The following is an 8,429-nucleotide window of genomic DNA, read 5'->3' as shown; positions in this document are numbered from 1 at the left end:
ACCACATACTGACTAATCCCACTGCATACTGACTGATACCTCCACATACTGACTAATCCCACCGCATACTGACTAATGTCACCGCATACTAACTAATACCACCGCATACTAACTAATACCACCACATACTAATACCACCACATACTGACTAATACCACCGCATACTGACTGACACCTCCATACCTAATGTCACCGCATACTGACTAATGTCACTGCATACTTACTAATACCACCGCATACTGACTAATACCATCACATACTGGCTAATACCACCGCATACTAATACTATCACATACTGACTAATACCACCACTGCTACTAAATAACATTCCCTGTACACAGATCACTATCATCTCATACAATCATATAGTGACTCACAGGGGACGTCTTCTCTGATCAGAGTTCTTCCCTTTTCATTATCTTCTCCATCTGCCCTGGGCCGTTATGAAAACTTCTCCAAGCCACGAATCCACAGAATCTGCCAGACAGACATATTAGGCTCCTCACTCTGACACCATCCTCATCTATATACTAACTGCACATCTGTATTAGCCCCTTTACACCCTCATTTAGTGGGTAGGCTGACTCTATGTGACCCCCTTATTGTATAAGCATCCCTCTATGTAGCCCTCTTATAGATGGCCCCCTCTCTCTTATCCCCCTCTCTTATAGATGCCCCCCTCTCTCTCCCCCCTCCCTTATAGATGGCCCCCTCTGTTATAAATGGCCCCCTCTCTCTTCTCCCCCCTCCTTTATAGATGGCCCCCTCTCTCTTCTCCCCCCTCCTTTATAGATGGCCCCCTCTGTTATAGATGGCTCCACTCTCTCTTCTCCCCCCTCCTATATAGATGGCCCCCTCTCTCTTCTCCCCCCTCCTTTATAGATGTCCCCCTCACTCTTCTCCCCCCTCCTTTATAGATGGCCCCCTCACTCTTCTCCCCCCTCCTTTATAGATGGCCCCCTCTGTTATAGATGGCCCCCTCTTTCCTCTCCCCCCTCCTTTATAGATGGCCCCCCTCTCTCTTCTCCCCCCTCCTTTATAGATGGCCCCCTCTGTTATAGATGGCCCCCCTCTCTCTTCTCCCCCCTCCTTTATAGATGGCCCCCCTCTCTCTTATCCCCCCTCCTTTATAGATGGCTCCCTCACTCCCCCCCCCTCCTTTATAGATGGCCCCCTCTGTTATAGATGGCCCCCCTCTCTCTTCTCCCCCCTCTGTTATAGATGGCCCCCTCTCTCTTCTCCCCCCTCCTTTATAGATGTCCTCCTCACTCTTCTCCCCCCTCCTTTATAGATGGCCCCCTCACTCTTCTCCCCCCTCCTTTATAGATGGCCCCCTCTGTTATAGATGGCCCCCCTCTTTCTTCTCCCCCCTCCTTTATAGATGGCTCCCTCACTCTTCTCCCCCCTCCTTTATAGATGGCCCCCTCTGTTATAGATGGCCCCCCTCTTTCTTCTCCCCCCTCCTTTATAGATGGCCCCCCTCTCTCTTCTCCCCCCTCCTTTATAGATGGCACCCTCTGTTATAGATGGCCCCCCTCTCTCTTCTTCCCCCTTCTTTATAGATGGCTCCCTCACTCGTCCTCCCTCTGTTATAGATGGCCCCCCTCTCTCTTCTCCCCCCTCTGTTATAGATGGCCCCCCCTCTCTTCTCCCCCCTCCTTTATAGATGGCTCCCTCACTCTTCTCCCCCCCTCCTTTATAGATGGCCCCCTCTGTTATAGATGGCCCCCCTCTCTCTTCTCCCCCCTCCTTTATAGAGGGCCCCCCTCTCTCTTCTCCCCCCTCCTTTATAGATGGCTCCCTCACTCGCCCCCCCCTCCTTTATAGATGGCCCCCTCTGTTATAGATGGCCCCCCTCTCTCTTCTCCCCCCTCTGTTATAGATGGCCCCCCTCTCTCTTCTCCCCCCTCTGTTATAGATGGCCCCCCTCTCTCTTCTCCCCCCTCTGTTATAGATGGCCCCCGGTCACCGCAGCCCGCTCCTGTTACCTCCTGTCACTGCAGCCCGCTCGGCCTGCCTCCTGTCACCGGAGCACAGCATCTGCCCGCTCCGGTCCCCGCAGCCCGCTCGGCCCACCCCTGACGTGCTTCTCTAATCCAATCAATGTGTAGCAGCGTGGGGCCGCTGCGGTGCACGTAACGCGCGCTCCACGGCCGGCCGCAGCGGACACACGCTGCTCCACGTTGATTGGATTAGAGAAGCACGTCAGGGGCGGGCCGAGTGGGCTGCGGTGACCGGAGCGGGCAGAGGCTGTGCTCCGGTGACAGGAGGCGGGCCGAGCGGGCTGCGGTGACCGGAGAGCGTAGAGGTGGAGCGGGAACAGAAACAGGCCCAGCGGCAGCCCAGCGGCCCACGGACTGGTAATCTGGCCAGCCCAGCAGGCATTTGCCCGGCTTGCCAGATTACCAGTCCGGGCCTGCCTATAGGAGGATACAGCTAGGCCTATAGGAGGATACAGCTAGGCCTATAGGAGGATACAGCTAGGCCTATAGGAGGATACAGCTAGGCCTATAGGAGGATACAGCTAGGCCTATAGGAGGATACAGCTAGGCCTATAGGAGGATACAGCTAGGCCTATAGGGGGATACAGCTAGGCCTATAGGAGGATACAGCTAGGCCTATAGGAGGATACAGCTAGGCCTATAGGAGGATACAGCTAGGCCTATAGGAGTATACAGCTAGGCCTATAGGAGTATACAGCTAGGCCTATAGGAGGATACAGCTAGGCCTATAGGAGGATACAGCTAGGCCTATAGGAGGATACAGCTAGGCCTATAGGAGGATACAGCTAGGCCTATAGGAGGATACAGCTAGGCCTATAGGAGGATACAGCTAGGCCTATAGGAGGATACAGCTAGGCCTATAGGAGGGTACAGCTAGGCCTATAGGAGGATACAGCTAGGCCTATAGGACGATACAGCTAGGCCTATAGAAGGATACAGCTAGGCTTATAGGAGGATACAGCTAGGCCTATAGGAGGATACAGCTAGGCCTATAGGAGGATACAGCTAGGCCTATAGGAGGATACAGCTAGGCCTATAGGAGGGTACAGCTAGGCCTATAGGAGGATACAGCTAGGCCTATAGGACGATACAGCTAGGCCTATAGAAGGATACAGCTAGGCCTATAGGAGGATACAGCTAGGCCTATAGGAGGATACAGCTAGGCCTATAGGAGGATACAGCTAGGCCTATAGAAGGATACAGCTAGGCCTATAGGAGGATACAGCTAGGCCTATAGGAGGATACAGCTAGGCCTATAGGAGGATACAGCTAGGCCTATAGGTGGATACAGCTAGGCCTATAGGACGATACAACTAGGCCTATAGAACGATACAGCTAGGCCTATTGAAGGATACAGCTAGGCCTATAGGAGGATACAGCTAGGTCTATAGGAGGATACAGCTATGTCTATAGGAGGATACAGCTAGGCCTATAGGAGGATACAGCTAGGCCTATAGGAGGATACAGCTAGGCCTATAGGAGGATACAGCTAGGCCTATAGGAGGATACAGCTAGGTCTATAGGTGGATACAGCTAGGCCTATAGGAGGATACAGCTAGGCCTATAGGAGGATACAGCTAGGCCTATAGGAGGATACAGCTAGGCCTATAGGTGGATACATCTAGGCCTATAGGAGGATACAGCTAGGCCTATAGGAGGATACAGCTAGGTCTATAGGAGGATACAGCTAGGTCTACAGGAGGATACAGCTAGGTCTACAGGAGGATACAGCTAGGCCTACAGGAGGATACAGCTAGGCCTATAGGAGGATACAGCTAGGTCTATAGGAGTATACAGCTATGTCTATAGGAGGATACAGCTAGGCCTATAGGAGGATACAGCTAGGCCTATAGGAGGATACAGCTAGGCCTATAGGAGGATACAGCTAGGCCTATAGGAGGATACAGCTAGGTCTATAGGTGGATACAGCTAGGCCTATAGGAGGATACAGCTAGGCCTATAGGAGGATACACAGCTAGGCCTATAGGAGGATACACAGCTAGGCCTATAGGAGGATACACAGCTAGGCCTATAAGTGGATACAGCTAGGCCTATAGGAGGATACAGCTAGGCCTATAGGTGGATACAGCTAGGCCTATAGGAGGAGACAGCTAGGCCTATAGGAGGATACAGCTAGGCCTATAGGAGGATACAGCTAGGCCTATAGGTGGATACACAGCTAGGCCTATAGGAGGATACAGCTAGGCCTATAGGAGGATACAGCTAGGCCTATAGGAGGATACAGCTAGGCCTATAGGAGGATACAGCTAGGCCTATAGGAGGATACAGCTAGGCCTATAGGAGGATACAGCTAGGCCTATAGGTGGATACAGCTAGGCCTATAGGAGGATACACAGCTAGGCCTATAGAAGGATACAGCTAGGCCTATAGGAGGGGGAGTGCAAGCCTAGAGGTCAGCCTAGGGGAGATGTACCTTTGTTGTGCCTAAATTGAGTGTTTTTAGGTCGTTGACAGCAGGTGATACAGATGAGCTCGGATACACTTATAAAGTTCCAATAAATACTTGAACATAGAACCAGCAGATCTGTGGGATAGGAGCTGAGTAGGATGTAGTAGAGTTGGTAGAGTTGTACTGAGGTAGTGTAGTAGAGAGGAGGGTGCCGTGGGAGTCTTGACCCAAGTAGTAATGTGCTCTGCCGGGAGGTTGGAGGATGAGGAGAATACTTGTAGAAGAAGAAAAAGAAGACAACCTGTGCCTGTGTTCTGACCTTTCTAGAGTCTTCACACCACCTGACAACCACTAGCTTTGGCTAAACCGTACTAATGGGTGACACAGGCCCCAGACCTTGTTACCTGGGATGAGCAGAGTGCTGAGGGTTTCCTGCTGACACTCGAGTGCAAGATGGAGTTCATAGACTTTTTGGTAACTTTGCTCCACCGGGATCAGGTCCTAGCTCTTTGGCTCTTTAGTGGATACTGTCCTGCACTGTGGTTACTCCTAGTCCTCGGCGTGGGTTGAGATATTCTGTTGGTTAGTCCTTCTCCTGAAGGGTTTAACACTGAATGAGGCAGGGTATAGGCACTGAGGAAGAAGTTTGTAAGAGAGCACTGTCCTGCGTCCTACCCATGCGGGGCTTTGACTAAGACTACTTTCTCTTCCGTAGAGGGGACCTGGCAGAGGGGCAGGGCCCAGGTAGGAGCACTGTGGAGAGCTACTGTATCTGAGCTGCGTCCTTTCTCCACAGAAGCTCAGCTAAGACTCCTCCTTCACCCAAGGGACTAACTTCCTAATCAGCAGGGCCGGATTAAAGGGAGGGCACAAGGGGCACGTGCCCAGGGGCCTCCACCACTAGGGGCCTCCACCAGCCCAAACCCAGAAGTGGTGTCTGGGAACCAGTCCCACGCACAAAAAGCATGTGGAAACCCTACCTGGACACAGCACTGGCCACACTGCATGCTGTCCAGGGAGGGAGGGAGGTGTAGGGTTAATCCTGTGTAAGCATCTCCCTTCCGGCAGGCTCAGACTCCCCCCTGGTGGGTCTTTGAATGGATTCTTCCTGTCAAGCTGCCGGGTGCCTGTCTCCTGCCGAGGTCCTCACTCCCCCTTGCCCCTCCCCCTCACTGAGGAGAGGACAGCGTGGGACCTCAGCAAGGAAACCTGATCTTTTGTTTTGTATTGGCACATCAGAGCAGGGGTATGTACTATAGGGGCATATATCAGAGCAGGGATATATACTATAGGGGCATATATCAGAGCAGGGGTATATACTATAGGGGCATATATCAGAGCCGAGGGCATATACTATAGGGGCATATATATATAAATACATATATATATATATATATATATATATATATATATATATATATATGTATATATAGCCTGTGTGCAGCATATGACATGTAGCCTGTGTGCAGTGTATGGTAAATAGCCTGTGTGCAGCCTATGATATATTGCCTGTGTGCAGTGTATGGTATATAGCCTGTGTGCAGCCTATAATATATAGCCTGTGTGCAGTGTATGGTATATAGCCTGTGTGCAGCCTATGATATATACCCTGTGTGCAGCATATGACATGTAACCTGTGTGCAGTGTATGATATATAGCCTGTGTGCAGCCTATGATATATTGCCTGTGTGCAGTGTATGGTATATAGCCTGTGTGCAGAATATGACATATAGCCTGTGTGCAGTGTATGATATATAGCCTGTGTGCAGCATATGATATATAGCTTGTGTGCAGTGTATGGTATATAGCTTGTGTGCAGTGTATGGTATATAGCCTGTGTGCAGTGTATGATATATAGCCTGTGTGCAGCATATGGTGTATATATAGCCTGTGTGCAGCATATGACATGTAGCCTGTGTGCAGCTATATATGCCATGATCCTTAGGGTATATTCACATGTAGCATATCCACTATAGATTATACACAGCCTTTAAGTACTTTCTGCTCCTTACTGCTTCAGGTAGTTTATATGGTTGGGAACTGAAGATGGGACCTAGACTTGCAAGTCCAGGTTCTGCCTGCGATTCACAACTGCAAGTGCTAAAGTGCTGTGTTCCCGCATTGAATTAATGGGAACACACCGCGATGCTCACCCCTCCCCCATCCTCCTCTAGGGCCTGGCATCTTCCTTTGGACTGCAGCCTCTAGGGACCATCATATGCAGAACAGAGGAGGATGCTGAGCCACACAGCCAGGAGTGAGGAGGGGTAGGTGCTAAGTTCCCTACAGTAATCAGCCACCTGTATAGATTGCTGTATGGTTTATTTGTGGGGGAAGAAAATGGGGGGGGCCCCCAACAAAATTGTTGCCCAGGACCTCCACCAACCTTAATCCGGCCCTGCTAATCAGTGTGTAAGGTGCGCTGTGGTTGGGTGGAAAGAGTGCAACAAAAGAGCAGAAAGGGAAGAGGTGATAGGACAGAAGAAAGGGCTTACATAGGGAGAGAGGACCCTGCCCGCCAGGTATTACATAGGGAGAGAGGAGCCTGCCCGCCAGGTATTACATAGGGAGAGAGGAGCCTGCCCGCCACGCCTTACATAGGGAGAGAGGAGCCTGCCCGCCAGGCCTTACATAGGGAGAGAGGAGCCTGCCCGCCAGGTCTTACATAGGGAGAGAGGAGCCTGCCCGCCAGGTATTACATAGGGAGAGAGGAGCCTGTCCACCAGGGGTTACATAGGGAGAGAGGAGCCTGCCCGCCAGGGATTACATAGGGAGAGAGGAGCCTGCCCACCAGGTATTACATAGGGAGAGAGGAGCCTGCCCGCCAGGTATTACATAGGGAGGGAGGAGCCTGCCCCCCAGGTATTACATAGGGAGAGAGGAGCCTGCCCGCCAGGGATTACATAGGGAGAGAGGAGCCTGCCCGCCAGGTATTGCATAGGGAGAGAGGAGCCTGCCCGCCAGGTATTACATAGGGAGAGAGGAGCCTGCCCGCCAGGTATTACATAGGGAGAGAGGAGCCTGCCCGCCAGGTATTACATAGGGAGAGAGGAGCCTGCCCGCCAGGTATTACATAGGGAGAGAGGAGCCTGCCTGCCAGGTATTACATAGGGAGAGAGGAGTCTGCCCTCCAGGTATTATATAGGGAGAGAGGAGCCTGCCTGCCAGGAATTACATAGGGAGAGAGGAGCCTGCCCGCCAGGTATTACATAGGGAGAGAGGAGCCTGCCCGCCAGGTATTACATAGGGAGAGAGGAGCCTGCCCGCCAGGTATTACATAGGGAGAGAGGAGCCTGCCCGCCAGGTATTACATAGGGAGAGAGGAGCCTGCCCGCCAGGTATTACATAGGGAGAGAGGAGCCTGCCCGCCAGGTATTACAAAGGGAGAGAGGAGCCTGCCCGCCAGGTATTACATAGGGAGAGAGGAGCCTGCCCGCCAGGTATTACATAGGGAGAGAGGAGCCTGCCCGCCAGGTATTACATAGGGAGAGAGGAGCCTGCCCTCCAGGTATTACATAGGGAGAGAGGAGCCTGCCCGCCAGGTATTACATAGGGAGAGAGGAGCCTGCCCGCCAGGTATTACATAGGGAGAGAGGAGCCTGCCCGCCAGGTATTACATAGGGAGAGAGGAGCCTGCCCACCAGGGATTACATAGGCAGAGAGGAGCCTGCCCGCCAGGGATTACATAGGGAGAGAGGAGCCTGCCCGCCAGGTATTACATAGGGAGAGAGGAGCCTGCCCGCCAGGTATTACATAGGGAGAGAGGAGCCTGCCCTCCAGGTATTACATAGGGAGAGAGGAGCCTGCCCGCCAGGGATTACATAGGGATAGAGGAGCCTGCCCGCCAGGTATTACAAAGGGAGAGAGGAGCCTGCCCGCCAGGTATTACATAGGGATAGAGGAGCCTGCCCGCCAGGTATTACATAGGGAGAGAGGAGCCTGCCCGCCAGGGATTACATAGGGAGAGAGGAGCCTGCCCTCCAGGTATTACATAGGGAGAGAGGAGCCTGCCCGCC

Source organism: Dendropsophus ebraccatus, chromosome 1 (assembly GCF_027789765.1).
Source record: "Dendropsophus ebraccatus isolate aDenEbr1 chromosome 1, aDenEbr1.pat, whole genome shotgun sequence".
In the NCBI taxonomy this organism is placed as follows: Eukaryota; Metazoa; Chordata; class Amphibia; order Anura; family Hylidae; genus Dendropsophus; species Dendropsophus ebraccatus.
This window is presented reverse-complemented; position numbering follows the sequence as displayed.